This window comes from Macaca mulatta, chromosome 9 (genome assembly GCF_049350105.2).
Source record: "Macaca mulatta isolate MMU2019108-1 chromosome 9, T2T-MMU8v2.0, whole genome shotgun sequence".
Classification (NCBI taxonomy): Eukaryota; Metazoa; Chordata; class Mammalia; order Primates; family Cercopithecidae; genus Macaca; species Macaca mulatta.
In genome coordinates this window covers 6,616,118-6,635,081 of record NC_133414.1, presented here as the reverse complement: position 1 = coordinate 6,635,081, position 18,964 = coordinate 6,616,118, and the positions used below count along the sequence as shown (strand labels likewise).

At 38.9% G+C, this 18,964-nt stretch overlaps 1 non-coding gene across 1 annotated transcript; it reads left to right on the top strand.

The window, feature by feature from the left end:
* The first annotated feature begins 425 nt into the window (after nucleotides 1–425).
* Nucleotides 426–561, top strand: LOC114670211 (U8 small nucleolar RNA). The gene has a single exon (XR_003719693.1). It is a non-coding gene; the product is annotated as a U8 small nucleolar RNA (small nucleolar RNA).
* The last annotated feature ends 18,403 nt before the right edge of the window (nucleotides 562–18,964 follow it).

Below are 18,964 nucleotides of genomic sequence, written 5' to 3'. Positions count from 1 at the left end.
AAATTTTAAAAATTGTTGGCCCTCAATAAAAACTTAAAGTTAAAACTGTAAAAATATTTCCCTTTTTACATTTTCAATCAGAAAATTTATTTTGATTTTTCTTTCTTTGCATTGTAAGAGAAAGATTCATTTCTGATAAAGGTGCAGTCCTGATAAAGCTGTAATCCTGATGAGGGTGCAAATAAAAAAGAAATTCTATGCAGTTTTTCTTGGAGTGTTAATTATTAACAGTTTTTGGAGTTTGGACATCATTTAATATATGCAAGCAGTGCCTTAATAGTATTTGTTCTTCAACCAGGTTTATTAGAGACTATCATGAAGTAACTAGCCAAAAAACTGATAACTATTTTACATAATTTTCCATCTTGTTAAACATTATTTGTAAAGAAAAATTGGAAATTAATTATATATAAATGCATGAATAATTTTCATATGGGATAGTTTTCACTTGTTCCTTCCTTTGGAGGGCAGATTAGAACATGACGAATGTAGTTTGCACAATACATTATCAACATCTTGGAGCTGTCAGAACTTTCAATGCCCTGATTGCTTCTATTTACTTTTCCTCAAACAATAACCAAAAAGTAAGTTGAGAAATAGGTAAGTGATTATACATTGATACAATATAATATAAAATCATTGAAAGCTTTTCAGCAACATGGTAGATCAAAAGGCCCCTACTTGTCTCATGGATGCATCAAGAAGTAATCTGAAATTGACTAAAATAAACTTATTTATTTATGGGGGGGCTGAGTAGAAATGTAGTTTGATGCCAAGGGCAAGAGATTAGGTGAAGAGACGTGGAATAGTCCATCTAACCCATTGAGGGGAAGCTGGGGTGTGAATTTTTGAAACAGTAAGCTATTCAAAAGCCAGTAGGTATTTGGGGAGCTAATAAAGGGCACACACAGTCCAGGCAGATACATGTTCAGAAAAGAGCAGACAAGGCCTTAGGGTTTTATGTTGGGCTTATGCTAAGACTAAGAACATACCAAGCATATTATTTGATAATCATCATGACACAGAACAAATCTATATAGAGTGGGAAAAATGTCTATTTTTTGAAATGCGCAATTAAATGAAATAACAAGGTATACAAAGAAGCTGGAAAACACAATCCATTATAAGAAAGAAAATGAATTAACAGAAATTATTCTTGAAGAGCACTGAAATTAGTAGAGAAAGGTTTTTTAAAAAGTGTCTTAAATATGATAAAATTTCCAATTAAAATATGGAAATAGAACTACAGGAAATTGGGAAAAGCATATATGGAAAAATGAGTATATCAATAATGATGTAGAAATTACAAAAAATAAACCAAACAAATTTTGGAGCTGAACAGTATAACTGAATTGAAAAACTCACTAGAGGATTTCAACAGCAATTTGAGCAGAATGAAGACATAATCTACATGTTTAGGGATAAGATATTTTACATCCTTGAGTCTAAGGCAAAAAAAAAATGAGTAAAGAGATGTGAACAGACCCTAAAGGGCTTACAGGACAACATTAAGCCAAGTAGTATACATGGCATTGGATTCTGAGAAGGAGAAACATGAGCCTATGGGGGTGGAGAGATTATGTGGTGAAAACAATCATCAAAAAGTTCTCAAATTGGCAGCAGACATGAATCTAAACATGTGAACAACTTAATTGGAGTTCAGATAGAGATGTAGGTCCACATCCATTAAAATAAAACTCTAAAAGCTAACAGCAAATAGACTATCTTAAAAGCAGCAGGAGAAACAAAACTTTGTATTATGTACAGAACAATAAATTCTGTTCAAGATGATCAATGGACTTTTTTTATTAGACAATTTGAAGAACATAATAGGTAATACATTTAATGTGGTAAAAATAAAACTGCCAACCAAGAGATCTATATTTGGCAAAAATTATTTTTTAAATTAGAAAGTTATTAAGACAATGTGAGATAAAAGCTACAAGAGTCCATTGCCGTTATATTTGCTTTGCAAGAAATGGTAAAGGGATTAATTCAGCTTAAAATAAAATAATTTTAGACAGCAACCTGAAACCATATAGAAGTATGAAGCCCTTTAGTAAAGGTATACATATGGCAAAATGTGAAAATAAATATTTTTGAAAGTTTGGTTATATTCTACACTTCTTCAATATTTAAAATACAAATATGTACAAGTAAGCATAAATCTGTGTTAACATGTACACAATGTATAAATTTGTAATTCATGAAATCAATAATGTGAAGTGGAAACGAAGCTGTGGAACAAATTTTGTATAGGATTGCAGTTAAATTGGCATTGCTTTCAAAGTAGATTGTTATAACTATAGGGTGCTGTATATCATCCCAAGAGTAACTACAAAGAAAATAACTATAGAAAAAATGAAAGAGCAATTGAGAAAGGAATACAAATATTATTAAAAATCATACACAAAAACATTGTTAATTGGGGATATGAGGATATGAAGGACAAAAAGCTAAAGACATAAAAAAATGACAAAGTAATTGCAGTCATGTATTACTAACATTAGAGATATGTTCTGAAAAATAAATGTTTAGGCCTGTGGACACATTGATGTTAGCCCATTTAACCAGATTTTGGAATTCTAGTCTCCAGAACTTTGAGAAAATTAATTTGTGGTGTTTCAAGCCATCATTTTGTGGTAATTCATTACAGCAGGAACAGAAAACTAATTTGGATATAATTTCAGCAATTCTCATTCTCTCTCTCCTGCATCACCAATTGTTTTCTTATCTCTGCTAAGTTCTTCCTAAGAGCACACATGCATGCTATTTTTGCTGTCATCACAAAAATAACCCCATTTTACTCCATTTTCTTCTAGGGAAGTTGCTCAATTGCCTGGTCCCCTTTACAGCCAATTATTTGAACATGTTCTACCCTCTGTATCTAATTACTCTCATCCTACACTTTGTTGAATGCACACTATTCTGACTCTTGCCTCCATCGTACTATCAAAACATTCTTGACTTTGGAAAGGTCAATAGTCAATCCCAATGGTCAATGTTGAAACTCTATCTTACTTGTCCTATTAATAGCATTTGACTCTTTTCTTCTTAAAACAATTTCTTCATCTGACTTCTAGGACAGAACAGTCTTTCACTTTCTCTTGTAATTTCATCGCCACTCATCAGTCTTCTTTCCTCATACATGCATTCCATCGCCATGTAGGGGCCTGGGAAATGTGAAATTTGAAATTGGAAAATTGCCCAACCCAGTATAACAATGCTAGCATGTGATCACTTCCCTGTGGTCCTGAGACTAGGCTGACCCAACCAGCTGACACCAATATAGCTGATACCAACACAGAAGTGCTGAAAGGTGGAGCCCCTCCTGTTATCTCCATGAAGAAGCAGCATTACCACATCACACTACAGAAGAGCCACAAAGCTATCTGTATTGAACTGGGTGAAGAGGTTCAGCCCCAATATCACTTCCTTAGAGAGCTATGGGACAGTAGTTTTTTTTTTATGGCTCTCATCTACACTGTGACCTGGAGATAGACAGCAATGTGCATCTGAATTGAGAGTCACAAGGCCCAAGACAGGGATGTATTAGGGAAACAGATTGTGTTACTGACTACCCAGGTTGTTGATCCAGTGCAGTTTCCTAACCCCCACAGAGACCTTCATGCTTTACAACAGAAGTTCCTCTAGTCACCTCTCTTTGGGCTGGTGCCTGTGCTCATCACTGGGGTATTTGCAGGCAATTAAGCTACTCCAGCTCTACCCAGCTATGTCTCTGTCACACACTGAACAGGAAGCTCAGGGCACTGATCATTCCACTGTCCATTCCATCACTTGAAACAACAGAAAGCCCCACACAGTAAACAAAGATCAAGTATATACCCATCTGCTTTGGCACAGCTGGCTCTTACCCATAAGTACCATCTACTGGCCTGTGAATTGAACTGTGCAACTCAATGTAAAACCTACCAACAGAAGTGCCATAAGGCTATCGAAGCAAAGCCAAAATATAGTACTCATGATACTCTACAATCATACCCTCAAGGGCGGAGGTATAAAGTAAAAATAGAGAAAAGAATTCCATTGGAATGAATGTAAATTCAAAACCAAGAACTCTCAGCTTCTCCAAATGAGAAAAAAAATCCAGTACAAGAATTCTTGCACCATAAAAAATCTGAATGTTTGTTACCATCAAAAAATTACACTAAGTCTCCAGCAATGGACTCTAATCAAAATAAAACTGAGAAATGTCAGTTATAGAATTCAAAGTATGGATTATAAGAAAGCTCAATAAGATCCATGAGAAGGTCAAAAACAAACACAAAGAAACTACAAAAGCAGTCAAGGGAAGAAAAAAGAGATACCTATTTTGGGAAAAAATCAAAAATTTGAAAACAAAAAATTCACTGAAGGAATTTTAAAATACAGTTTAAAACTTTGAGAGTAGACTAGACCAGCAGAAGAAAGTATTTCGTATCTTGAAGACTAGTTTTTCAAATTAATCCAGTCAGAAATTTTAAAAAGAAAATAATTGTTATAAATGAACAAAGCCTTTGAGACATATGGGATTATATAAAGCCACCAAATCTGCAAGTAGTAAGCATTTCTAAGGAAGATGAATAGAAGTAAGAAGTTTGAAAAACATAGTAGAATAAATAATGCAGAAATATTTTCTTTATCCTGATAGACATTTAGAAATTGAGATTCAAAAATTCAGAGAATACCTGAAAGATACCATACAAAATGTATGTCAACAAGGCATATAGTCACCGGACCACCCAAGGTCAATAAGAAAGAACAAATTTTAAAAGCAGCTACACAGAAGCACAAATCACCTCTAAAGAAAATCCTGTACTAAACAGATTTAACAGCAGAAAACCTAAAAGTCAGAAGATATTGGGGGCCTATTTTTAGCCTTTTTAAAGGAAAGAAAATGGAGAAATCATCTTTCACAGACAAGCAAATTTTAAGGGAATTTGTCACCACTAGACTAGCCCTTCGGGAAATGCTCAGAGGAATCTTAAATATAAAAATAATATGATAATACCATCATAAAAGGACTTGTAAGTGCACAGGTCATAATTACTATAAAGTAATTGCACAATTGAGTCTCTAAAGTAACTGGATAACAAGACCATGACAGAAACAAAAGCTCACATATCTATGTTAACCTTGAGCATAAATTACCTAAATCCTCCACTTAAAAGAAACAGAGCAGCAAATTTGATAAAGGACAAGACCCAACAGCTTTTACCTGCAGGAGACCTACCATTAGGTCTAATGACACCTATAGATTTGTTTTCATTTACATGATATATCAATGTCAGCAAGCAGGACTAGCCATTCTTATATCAGATAAAACAGACTTTTATACTAATGATATTTTAAAAAGGCAAAGAAGAGCATTATATTATAAAGATTCCATACAGCAAGAAGATTTAACTATCTTAAATATAAATGTATTCAATATTGAAGCACAAAGATTCATAAAAGAAATACTACTACACCTAAGAAAACAGACTGGGAGAAGTACGACACTAGTAAATGACATCAGCACCCCACTTACAAACGTTGCAGATCATTGAGACAGAAAATCAGCCAAAAAACAAAACAAAACAAAAAAACCAAAAAAACACAACCCTCTGGACTTAAACTGGAACATGAATCAAATGGAAATCATAATCATTTACAGAACATTCTACCTAACAACTACAGAATACACATTTTTCTCATCTGCATGTGAACCATTCTCAAAAATTGACCACATGCTTGGTTACAAAGCAAGTCTCAATAAACTTAAAAAAAAAATCAAAATCATATCAAGTATTTTTTCAGACCTCAGTTGAATAAAATTAGAAATCAATATCAAGAGGAACTCTCAAAGCTATACAAGTGCATGAAAAATTAAACAGTATGTCCCTGAACAACTTTTGGGTAAAGAACGAAATTCAGAATGCAAAAGATTTTTTGAAATGAATGAAAATAGACACACAAGATGCCAAAATCTCTGGGATATGGGAAAGCAGTGCTAAGAGATAAATTTATAGTGTTAAAGCTTCCCTGAAAAGATAGAAAGACCTCAAACTCACCACCTAAAGTCACTTCTAAGGAACTAGAAAAATAAGAGCAAACCAAACCCAAAACTAGCAGAAGAAAAGAAATAAGAATGGTCACAACATAACTAAATGAAATTGAGACAAGAAAAAAAAAACAGGTACAAAGGATCAATGAGACAAAAATTTGGTTCTTTGAAAGGAAAAACAAAATTGATAGTTAGCTAGCTAACAAAGATAAAAAAGAAAGAATGTCCAAATAAATACAATACAGAAATGACAAGGGTGAGACTGGGCACAGTGGCTTACACCTATAATCCCAGCACTTTGGGAGGCTGAGGCAGGGTCACTTGAGGTCAAGAGTTTGAGACTTGCCTGGCCACCATGGTGAAACCCCACCTCTACTAAAAATACAAAAAACAGTAGCCAGTCATAGTGGTGTGTGCCTGTAATCCCAGCTACTCAGAAGGCTGAGGCAGAAGAATCGCTTGAACCTGGGAGGTGAAGGTTTCAGAGAGCTGAGATTGCCCCACTGCACTCCAGCCTGGGCAACAGAGCAAGTCTCAAAAATAAATAAATAAATAAATAAATAAGAAAAAATGATAAAGTTGACATTAAAACTGACATCAGGGAAATACAAGAGAGTATCAGTGACTCCTATAAACATTTCTATGTGCACAAACTGGAAAATACAGAGGAAATAGATAAATTCCTGGAAACATACAACCTCCCAACATTGAATCAGGAAGAAATAGAAATACAGAGCAGACCCATAATGAGTAATGAAAAATACTCAGTAATTAAATCAAATCAGTAATTAAAAATGTTCTAGTGAGAAATAGCATGGGACCAGAGGGATTCACAGCCCAATTCTGCCAAACATGCAAAAAAGAGCTGGTACCAACTTTATGGAATCTATTTTTAAAAATTGAGGAGGCATTCCTCCCTAATTGTTCTACTAAACTAGTATCATCCTGATACCAAAATCAGGCATGGAAAGAACAGAAAAATAAACTACAGGAACATACCCTTGGAAAACATGGTCACAAATATTCTTAACAAAATACTAGCAAACTAAATCCAATAGCACATCAAAAAGATAATCCATCATGACTGTGTGGATTTTATTCCAGGGATGAAGGATGATGAAATGTACACAAATCACTGAACAGAATTTACCATGATTCATCATATAAATATGATTAAAAACAAAAAAAAACCATGAGCATCTCAACAGATGCAGAGTTTTGATAAAATGCAACATAAAACTTTATGATAAAAACACTCAGTAAACTAGACATCAAGGGAACGTGACTCAAAATAATAAGGGACATCTAGGAGAAATTAACAGCCAGTGTCATATTGCATGGAGAAAACTTGAAAACCTTTCCCCTAAGAACTGGAACAAGACAAGGATGTCCACTCCACCACTCCCATTCAACACAAAATTGGAAGCACTATTCATGGCACTTAGGTAAGGAAAATAAATAAGAGGCATTTAAGTAGTAAAAATAAGAAGTCAGATTATTTTTGTTTGCTGATGACAGGATTGTATACCTAGAAAACCCCAAAGGTTCCTCAAAAAGACCCCTATATTTAATAAACAACCTCAGTAAAGTTTCAAGAGCAGTGGACTAAGGAACAGAAGATCAACCTAGACAGTAAAACTCCTTCTATTTAAGTCAGAATCGTCCAGAGAATTGATAGAATGGAGATTGCTTTTTCCCCTTATCATAACGTATAATCATCCTTCTAAGACAAACAGTATGTGTCATGCAAGTAGGTTTAGGGTGAATGCCATGTAGCTTCTACTTCTCTCTTGCAACTTAGAGATATTAGAAAAAATACTGACAGAAAGAAGCCAGAAATCAGGAACTCACTGATTTCTTCTCTGTCCTCTTCCGCACAGAACTGAGGGCTCCTGATGAGTGATGAAATGCTAGGAGAGGATGAATGGTACCACATTATTACCAGTGCCCAGGACAGACGCTAAGCTGGGTGGTGATGCTTTGCAGAGAAGTCTCAGGGGAGAGACACAGGATAGGGGAGAAAATGGGGAGTAATTCTGCCTTTGAATTCACACCTGGAAAGGACGCAGAATCAGGATTAGTGAACAATATTCAGGATTTTGCTTAGTTGGTAGGCTTTATGTGAGTCCTGAGAATGTTGGCTGGTGCCAAAGTTGAACGATGTACTGAGAGAAATAGCCTTCCCTGAGTAAAGTAAAATTATATTGTCGTTAACCACAAAATATATTTCTTATATACAATGAGTGTTTTTCAGAGACTCTCAAAATCAAGTGCTTATTTTGGAGGAATATTTTTATTCATGTGAAAGAAAGTTTTTGGTCAATGCAAGCATTTTGGCCACATAAGTCAGTGGCCACTGCATCCCAACTGTCCCTCAGAACAAATGTGTTTAATGAAGGTGACACCATCCTTATAAAATCAATAAAACTGAATGTCTAGGTTTTTAGCAAAATCTTAAGCTTTTGAGTAGAAGGGTGGTTAAACATTCACCAACTTGACCCACAGCCCACTTCCTTGTAGCTGCTTACAGCTTATAGCCTGTATTACAAGGCCCTAACTTCTATAGATAACTTCCGTAATGTGAAGAAGTTTCAAGTTTTCCATATTTTCCAGATCCTGCATTCCAATAGATCCACTGATGCCATCCTGTGTAAATACCCACTTTAAGGAACTGATTCGATCCTAGGATGCACTTACTATATCTTTGTGTTTTCATCCCCCACACCCTAACTAAGCAACCCCTCACTCCTCAGCCCTCTATCTGCCAAAAGTCCCTTGAAAACCCCATTCTAAAACTCCTTGAGGCAGTGCATTTGAGGTTGCGTCCTACCTCCTCCTTTGGCCATCATTTGATTATTAAACTCTTTGTCAGCGGCAACTCCCGCTATTTTGTTGTGTTGGTTTGTTCCTACACAATGAGTACAAACATGGTGGTCCAATACAGAGGCTCTTCCTGTCGGATGTCAACGAAAAAGTTCATCTAATACTAAGAAGAAAGTGAGACACGGATGGTGGCTTCCTTAAGATCCTTCCATGCTTCCTGAACACTACACATTCAATGGTAGGCTCTGTGAAATATATTTTTGTTTGTTTGTTTGAGACGGAGTCTCACGCTGTCACTTACGCTGGAGTGGTGCAGTGGCACAATCTCGGCTCACTGCAACCTGCACCTTCTGGGTTCAAGCGATTCTTCTGCCTCAGCCTCATGAGTAGCTGGGACTACAGGTGCATGCCACCATGCCCAGCTACTTTTGTATTTTTATTAAAAATAGGGTTTCACCACGTTGGCCAGGCTGGTCATGAACTCCTGGCCTCCAACAATCCACTCGCCTTAGCCTTCCAAAGTTCTGGGATTACAGACATTACCCACTGCACCCAGCCAGGCTCTGAGAAATCTTATAATTACAAAACTAAAGGTGATAATTATGCAAGTAAATATACTAGCACAAGGAAAGATTTTTTTTCTCAACACGATTGTTAACGTTTTCACACACACTCATTGACATTCCCACACAGAGTTTCCCATTTCCACATCTTAAACAGATTCTTTTACTAAACCTTGGCCTATGTCCAGATGTATGCAGTAAGAGGGAAAGGAAGAAAAAAGACAAAGATCTTGGCACTTATGGACCTCAGCTGTGTAAATACCAATACAGAGGCCATGCATGATTCCTTCATTGCCATTGTCCAGGTCATGTTTGCTAATTCCCTGACTCTGATTCATTATTTCCCTTTAACTTTTCTGGTTTGCATACCATGCAGATACCCCTGCAGGTGCAAAGAGAATTTTCTTTCCTCGCCCTTCTGAAGTTTTGATGACTTGATTACATAAGACACACTGACAATGGAATAATTAACATAAAATGCATATAAATTTATATACATGTACATGGAGCAGCAATTATGAGACTCCAAGCAGGACCAGATGATTGAGGATTTCATCACATCCTGAGGCTACAGAGAGAATAGGGGCTTGGGGTCTCTCGGGGAGGTGGGGGTCTCAGGTAATGGGGGAGAGGGAGAGGTACTCATGGTGAGCCAAGGCTGTCCCCACACAGATGTGAGTCTCTCAGGGGCTCCCCAAGCTGCTCTCAGGAGGATAGGCAGTGGCCTATGGAGAAGTTTCTCAGTCAGACCTTTAAAGTGTGAGGATCTTAGTCTGTTTTTTCCTGGAAGTTAATCTTTCCTTGATCCAATTAGGCAGATTAAGGGGGACCTCAGAGAAAGGCTTTTAGCCTCTGTTCACTTCACTAAGGTACATTTCCTCAGCACTTGCAAATCTCTGCTGGAGAAGAAAGCTTTTCAGGGCTATTTATGTGTCTGCAGCCTCTCTGAGTTGTAGCCCCTCTTAATAGCAAGATCAAAATATACCAAAAAAGTACATTTTGGGTGGCACATGTTGTTTTACTGCACCCTGTATAACAAGTCTTAAAAACTAAGAGTGCACCACAAGCTCCTCAGCTGGGGGCCCCACTCCTGCCTCCTGGGAAGGCAGGTACCACCCTCAGACACACTGGACAAGAGCATCAATAAACGAAATGATTTTAAAACAAATGGCTCCATCTTATATGCCTCCTTCCAACCACCTGGCACAAAAGTAAAACACCTGTGCAACTCAGAACAAGTACAATAATCCAGGCTGGTGACTGGAAGGTCTAGCATGCCATCGAAGTCCTCGAGTCATCGTGAGTCAGCAAGACTCACAATGAGACTGGAGTTAACACTTTCAAGACACTTGTAGATGAACAATGTCTAGGAGTGTTAATGCCTTAAAGAAGGTGGAGGAGAAATGTCTGCACCTGACAGCAGAAGGGTCTGCTCTACTCTTCACTGCAGACCAGGCATCTGAAGCTCTTCTTGCCTTATTTAACCTTGAGGCAAACAGTCACTTGCTTCAATGGCAAATATTTTCAACTTCCACACTATCCGCAAAGCAAAGATAACAGCGTTTAAACCACATGTGCTCTTAATCTCTCCCGGCCCTGCCTCTATGTATGAACAAATTTAAGTTACTTGCCTATCCCCTAGTGAGATATCTATTCGATTTAAAAATCGTATTGAGGAATATGTTGGACTGGAGAGAAAATCAGCTCACAAACAGGTACTGTACTTTGCTGATGACCTGCCTTGCATTTAACCCTTTTCCCATTTACCTCGAGAATGCTCACCAACGGCACTTGTGGCGGCAGTTTACCCTGAGAGAACTTTGTCACGAAATATCTCGCTTTTATGATTATGATTATTATTTGAGACAGATTTTTGGCCTGTCGCCCAGGCTGGAGTGCAGTGGTTCTATATCAGCTCACTGCAACCTCCACCTCCCAGGTTCAAATGATTCTACCTGCCTCAGCCTCCTGAGTAACTGGGACTATAGGCACATGCCACCATACCTGGCTAATTTTTGTGTTTTCATTAGAGACGAGATTTCACCACCATTCACTGGCCAGACGAGGTTGGCCAGACTGGTCTCGACTCCCAACCTCAAGTGATCCACCTGCCTCAGCCTCCCAAAGTGTTGGGATTAAAGGCGTGAGCCACCGCACCTGGCTTCTTATTATTTTTGAATCACTCTAGTATGCTGACTTTGGAAACAAAAGACATCATTCCGTTGATAGCTTTCTGTTTTTGTAGTGGTATTTCCATTTACAAAATACAGTAATCATATTTTCAGATCACTGACAATGTCACATCTTAGAAAATGTAGCTTTCTTACCTGTGATATTCACATCCTTCTTGAACAGTTGTTGCCTGAAGATTCATTTCATGAATCGATTTTTCAAAATAGACGATTCTGATGGTTCAAACAATTCTGATCTTAGTTCTGTTTAGAAATAACTCTGAGAACAGGTTTTATAGTTATTTTTACATTGAAAATCGGTCAGATTTGCTTCAGCCTCAAATAACATGTTAATGTAAAACTAAATGAGCACTGGCAGTGAGCTGCACCTTTTTTTTTTTTTTTTTTTTTTTTTTTTTTTCTCTAAAGGGAAAAGGATTAAATGTTTGGTTAGTTTCAATGGCAATCAAAACCATACTGCCATTTTACTATGGGGAACGTTTGGCAAAAACCAAACTGCTTGCCCAGACAGACAGGCAATTAAATGAACTTTAATGTTTTACCCATTGTCTTCAGAAATCCATCCAAAAGACAAACCCTGCATTTCCATAACAGGACAAAGTGATTTGGTGCCAGTCTCTTAAGAATAAAGTACTTAGCTAGGGTAGGGATTCAAGAAGAAGTGGGGATTGCAGAACTCCAGTTTCCCACAAGAACATCATTCTAACAAGCAACAGAAGGAAATGAAAACCTAGAGTCTTGGCATGACCCTTTAATTTCTGGGGAGATGTTTGTAGCTTCTTTGCTTATTGATTTTTCTCCCCTGGATGCCAAGAATATATAAAATCACATTTCCAGGTAACCATACACACCTTCTTTTCTCTATGAGAGAAAAGTACCCAGGACTTGTGGGGATACAAGGCCCCTTTGGCCAAGTGATTAGTTCTTTGCTCCTCAAAACTCAGTCCAAGGTGGTTTTTCCAACGTGGAGGTGGAAAGGAGGGGAATATTAACCTCATCATTAAACAACCACGAATGTTCTTTAGCAAAAACAAAGATTATCTTGTTTAACCAGGGAAATGGCTAGAGATTTCTATGAACATTTCAAGTTCATGTAAAGAATCTAATGAGTTTAATAATCCCAATGAGGTGCTGAAACAGGGAGCACAGTGGATGTGAGACTACCAAATACAAAGAGATCTTAATTTTATGCATGACTTCAAAAACCAGATTTTTCATTATGTGCCCCAAGTAGCCACATAATTCTGGCCATGACTGTTTAAAACAGGAATGTGCAAATAAAGCAAAGGCAGCACTCCTTTGGCTGTGTGATGGTGTAGCAGGTCAGGAGGGAGAACTTCCCCCGAACACAGCTTTATGCATGATAGTGAGGAATCAACTGAGTTTTATGATATGTCTTAGAGAGCCTAAAAATGAGACACATGAAAAGAGATGCTTACAGAAAAGCAACAGAAGGAAATAGAAGACATGAATTAATAGAGAGCATGTGATAGTGTAAGCCGTAAATGAGAGACAACAGGAAAATTTGTCCATCAGTAACAAGCAAAGAAACATGTAGATGAAGCTAGATCAAGGAAAAGCTGAACATTGGGAATTGCAACATTTTATAAAGTAGTGTCTTAGTCCATTTCCTGCTAATATAATGGAATACCTGAGACTGGGTAATTTATACAGAAAAGAGATTTTTTTTTTACAATTCTGGAGTCATGAGAGAGAGAGAGAGAGAGAGAGAGAGAACAAACTCATCTTTTTATCAGGATTTCAATCCCCGATAACTAACTTGCCTCTGAGAAAACAGCAATAATTCATGCATAAGGAAAATCCCTCATGACCTAAGTATCACGTAAAAGTCCCACTTCTCAACACTGTTGCCCTGAGGATGAAGTTTCCAACACATGGGCTTTGGAGAACACATCAGACCACAGCAACAGGTAACACAGAGTTTGAACCTCCTAGGATATAGCTACTAGAGTTGTTGCTGTGATTTGAGAACTATTGTTACAGCATCTTATTTGAGTGTGTTTTTTGTGTTTGCAACAACAAAAATAGGCTCTAATGCAAGTGTAAAGTGGTTGTTGAAAGGATCCTGGGTGACTCCAAAAATAAAGAAAAGGGTGAAACAACCGGGATTTGAATAGCTCAGAAACTAGTGCAGCTCAGGATATCTTAGCCCCAGCAACCTGTGGCTCCTCCATCTCTCTAGAGCCCCCATGACTCCCACATTCCTTGACTTTTTTTTTTTTTTTTTTTGAGATGGAGTTTCACTCTTGTTGCCCAGGCTGGAGTGCAATGGCATGATCTCAGCTCACCGCAACTTGCGCTTCCCAGGTTCAAGCGATTCTCCTGCCTTAGCCTCCCAAGTAGCTGGGATTACAGGCATGTGCCACCACGCCTGGCTTATTTTGTATTTTTAGTAGAGACAGGGTTTCTCCATGTTGATCAGGCTGGTCTCGAACTCCCAACCTCGGGTGATTCGCCCACCTTGGCCTCCCAAAGTGCTGGGATTACAGGCATGAGCCAAAATGCCCGGCCATTTCTTGAGCTTTTTTCCACATGACAAATTCCCTTGGGAAAAGCTCTGATTGAGAATCAGGTGTCTATCAGTAGATCAATCCTTTATTGTCCAACAAGGTGTTAAAAAAAAAACAAACTTATTTATGACATTTCCTAAAACATAGAAAGACTTCACTCAAGGGGCGCCATGGCATTAGATGTAGGGGACACTTCATTTGGGTCTTTCCGTGGGAGAGCAATCACGCTGGTGGGGGTCAAGGGAAACATTTTTCTCAACCTTCTGAAGTTTACTAAAAATTCACCTAACAAAAGGCAGATTAGAAAGAGAGAAGGCATATGCAAACTTATGACTATGTGTAGGGGACAACCACAGAGCAACGTGTAAACCATCTAAGTTGATAGAAAAAAATGGAAGCGGGGTTTAAATCTTGGCAAAACAGATTGTAGTGGCAACACAGGTTATGGGAGGGAGAGAAGAGGAGGCCTGGCTAGCAGAGGTGGTCTTGTTACTGTCAATCAAAGAATGATGAGACAGGTCTCAGTAATTTTAGGAGATTTATTTGCCAAAGTTGAGGATGCACCCAGGAGACAGGTCTATGCCTTTCTCTGAAGATTATTTTGAGGGCTCCAAATTTAAAGGGGAAATGGCAGGATACTGAGAAGCGCACAGTTTTCACATAAACAACAGGGAGCAGGGGAAAACTGTGGGGAATCCGCATATTACATAAGATAGCACAGACAAAATGGGGTAGGGGAGCAATCGGAAATGCATTTGTGTCTGGGGGTGACTGCACTGTAAAGATAAGCTATCGATTTGCATTGCCATGGTGAAGTTTCAGCAGCTCACCAGGAATTTCCTTGTGGACAAAATATAGGGGAGGTGGGTAGCCTTTCATCTTGTAGCCATCTTCTTTAGGAACCAAAAGGGGAAGGCAGATTTGTGTTATCGAGTTCCCAGCTTGACTTTTCCTTTTGGCTGAATGAATTTGGAGTCCCAACATTTAATTTTCTTGCACATTATGTCAATGAAACCTCACAGATAGCAGCACTTAAGAGAAGAGATGGGAAATGTTTTCTTCAGACTTTTAAAGATGTCAGACCATCAGTTAATCTTTCCTAAATCCAAGGGAAAGCCTCAGAGAAAGCCTGGCTGCATCCAAGCAGAGTTTCTCTATAGGCACAAGCCTCTCCCATAAAAGACAGTTTTTAGCGATTCTTGTATTTCCCGCCCTTCTGAATAGCCATCTTGAAATCTGTCAAAAAACTTTCTTTTAGAGTACGAACCCCCAAAATCTACGAGAGGTCTCAGTTACTATAGAGAGTTTATTTTGCCAAGGTTGAGGACAAATGGCCATGACACACCCTCAGGAGGTCCTGGGGACATGTGTCCAACGTGGTCAGGGCACAGTTTGGTATCATACACTTTAGGGAGACATGAGACATCAATCAACACATGTATGATGAACAGTGGTTCAGTCCGGAAAGGTGGGACAACTTGAAGTGGGGAGGGGGCTTCCAGGTCATAGGTAGATGAGAGACAAATGGTTGCATTCTTTTGAGTTTCTGGTTAGCCTCTGCAAAGGAGGCAATCAAATATGCAACTATCTCAGTGAGCAGAGGGGTGACTTTGAATAGAGTGGGAGGCAAGTTTGTGCTGAGCAGTTCCCAGCTTGACTTTTTCCTTTAACTTAGTGATTTGGGGCCCCAAGATTTATCTTCCTTTCCTGAGAGTGAAATATTTTGGTTTCCTTCAAGCTCCACTCTGCCTTCAACCAAGATAAGTGGGGATTTATAACCATAGAACCAGGGCGAGGTCAAGGAGGAAGAATTCCTAACAAGAAGCACCAGAGGTGAGGGTGATGTTCTTGATAGCAGCGAGGCAGAAACTCTGGAATACCAAAATACTGTCATGGCAATGTTTTCATTTTTCTCATGTCTCCTTGGTACTCATCGAACATGTCCATGCTCTGCCCTTCGCCCTCTCGGGAAGGTGGGGTTTTCAGTTCTTCACATGGTTCTGTGATCTGGGCTGGAGCTGCTCCCTCAGTGAATCACATGGGTAAGATTGAGAGAGAAAGGGGTCCATGTGCTCAGGACAGTGGATGTAATTGGGTTGTCCCACTGAGGAGATTGTGTAGGGGAGGGTTGTTCTATGTCTTCTATTATGTTACCAAAGGTAGAAATTATGGGCCTATGGGGGTCTCCAATCTCAATCTTTTACCTAATTTGGGACAACTGTCAAGTATGTTCTCCTTTCTATTGGAGAATAATGTTAAAAATGAAATCTCCTGCCAGTCTACAAAACTCCTCTCTATAGAGTAGAAAGAAAGAAAATAATTTTCTTACTAAAAAAGCATTAGGGCAGGGCGCGGTGGATCACGCCTGTAATCCCAGCACTTTGGAAGGCCGAGGCAGGTGGATCACAAGGTCAAGAGTTCGAGACCAGCTTGGCTAACATGGTGAAACCCCCGTCTCTACTAAGAATACAAAAATTAGCTTGGTGTGGTGGCGCATGCCTATAATCCCAGCTACTTGGGAGGCTAAGGCAGGAGAATCACTTGAATCTGGGAGCTGGGGTTTGCAGTGAGCCAAGACTGTGCCACTGCACTCTAGCCTGGGTGACAGAGCAAGACTCTGTCTTGAAAATAAATAAATAAATAAAATTAAATTAAAAAAGCATTAAACCAGGCTGCAATGTGCATCCTCGGTAATCTGCTAAAGAGATTACAAAGACAGAAAGAAATCTCACCCCTTTATATAGCCAAGAAATACAACCCTTACACGCATCTTCTCGAGATAAATGATAACTGGTCTTCATGTAATAAGGCCTAACACCACCATTTCTTATAACATTCTTTCAGGGCTCCATCCTAAATTCACCTGGTAATTGGGGTATCCTTCTGTGTTAGACAGTCACCTTTATCCCAAGGAAAAATAACATTTCTTTACGACAAGCAGGCAGTGGTAGCTTGGAGCAAGGGGCCCAGGGAGATAGGAAGTCATCTTACTTGATGTTTTTGTTTCCAAACAGTTGTCTCTCTTACCCTTAACACGACACTGGCAGGTTGCAATTCTGGCAACAGGCTTAGTCAGCTTTTCAAACAATTGACATGCATTTTAAATAAAGGGACTAAGGAACAGTTTACAAACACAAATTTTTTCCTGAGAAAATAGTCTAAGAAATGAGCATAGAAGAAAAAGTCTCTGTCCTTATTGGCAGCAGGAAAAACTCAGCTTTTACAAATGACCCTTACATTTGCCCAGAAACTTGAAGTTCAAGCAAGCATGCTTTCTAAACAGAAGGCTTTAAAGATTATAATTGCAGTCACATACTCTCCTCCCTGAGGTGGATCATTATCTCGTCTTTTAGTGATCAAATATAAGCATTTATTTTGACGTATGCCAGGGTTTGGCAATAAATTAAACACATTTGTAAATCCCTAATACTGAAATTGCTGCTCAGTAGTACTAGAACCCAGAGATAAGTGTCATATAAGCTGGTCTTCATTCCCACCTGTCTGTAGCTATTAAATCACAAAAGCCAGAAAAAGCAAATTCTGCTACTGCTAAAGTCAAAGACAAAGAAAGTTGGGTACTGATTAACACGGGGAGGACAGGTTTTATCAATAACCTAACATTGCATGAGAGAAGAGGTCCAGCGCGAACTGAACTGAACTATGATTATACAAGGTGACTCAGCATTTTAAAAGGAAAATAGGGGAGCAGGGAAAGGCTGAGCAGCGACTGAGTGGAATCAGCCAAGTGGAAAATTACAAAAAGTAGGAAGGGGCTGCTTGGGCCATGTGATTAGTCCCTCTGGGTTTGATAACTGGAACTAATGGAAGTTGGACTCCTGCCCTTTTATGAGACTGGGAGACAGGCATTTCTTCAGACATTGCTGGAACAAATACTGAATTCTTTTGGAAGCTGTGAGTTTTCTCAGGCTGGCTCTTTAACAGGGTGTGGTTATCTATGGATGTAGCCTTGAACTGTTACAAATGATGTTGGAGTGTGTTCAGATCCTTACAGACCAAGGCGAGGCCTATTTAAAAAGAGACTCAGAGGAGCCTGGGGAAAGTCTGTTGAAGAAGAGAAGCTGTGCCACCATGTGGGGTGGTCTGTGCTTTACTCATTGTGAGTTGTGCAAAACTTGTCACAGGTGTTACCAGCACTGGCATGCCTCTAGAGGGTCTTTGTCGTATTTGATTCGGTCCTCATGCTCTTTGGATTTTACTCTCATTATGTAGAGAGGGAATAGACAGACCCATGAGACCAGGGAGAGTCTCTGCCTCTGATCTCCCTTGCTTTTTTATTCTCTTGCTCCTGATCTCTTACTCTCCTGCTTTGCACCACGGAACACCACAGCAGGAAGGCTCTCATCCGATGAGATCACTATGGCCTTGGACTTTCCAGCCTCTGGTGCCATTAGTCAAATATACCTCTATTGTTTAAGAACCAGCCAGTTATAGTTATTTTGTTATAGCAACATAAAGCACAGTAAGATATAGCCATATAATTCTCTGTAAATAAGTGGAAATCTATTGTGAGGCAACAAAAAGAAATGTTGCCAGAGTAGCTGGGACAATCCACTTCACCCCATCAATACCACCTCATAGAAGCAAAACACACACGAAGATCACGTATCAGGGCTCCTAAAATACCCCCAAAACACTGGTTAAGTCTATGCCTCCTTCTAACAGGCTCTCTTAGTTCATGACAGCTGCTATAACAAAAGACTGCAGACTGGTCAGTTATCAATATCAGACATGGATTTCTCACAAATCTGGAGACGAGAAGCTCAAGATCAAGTGCAGACAAATGTAGTG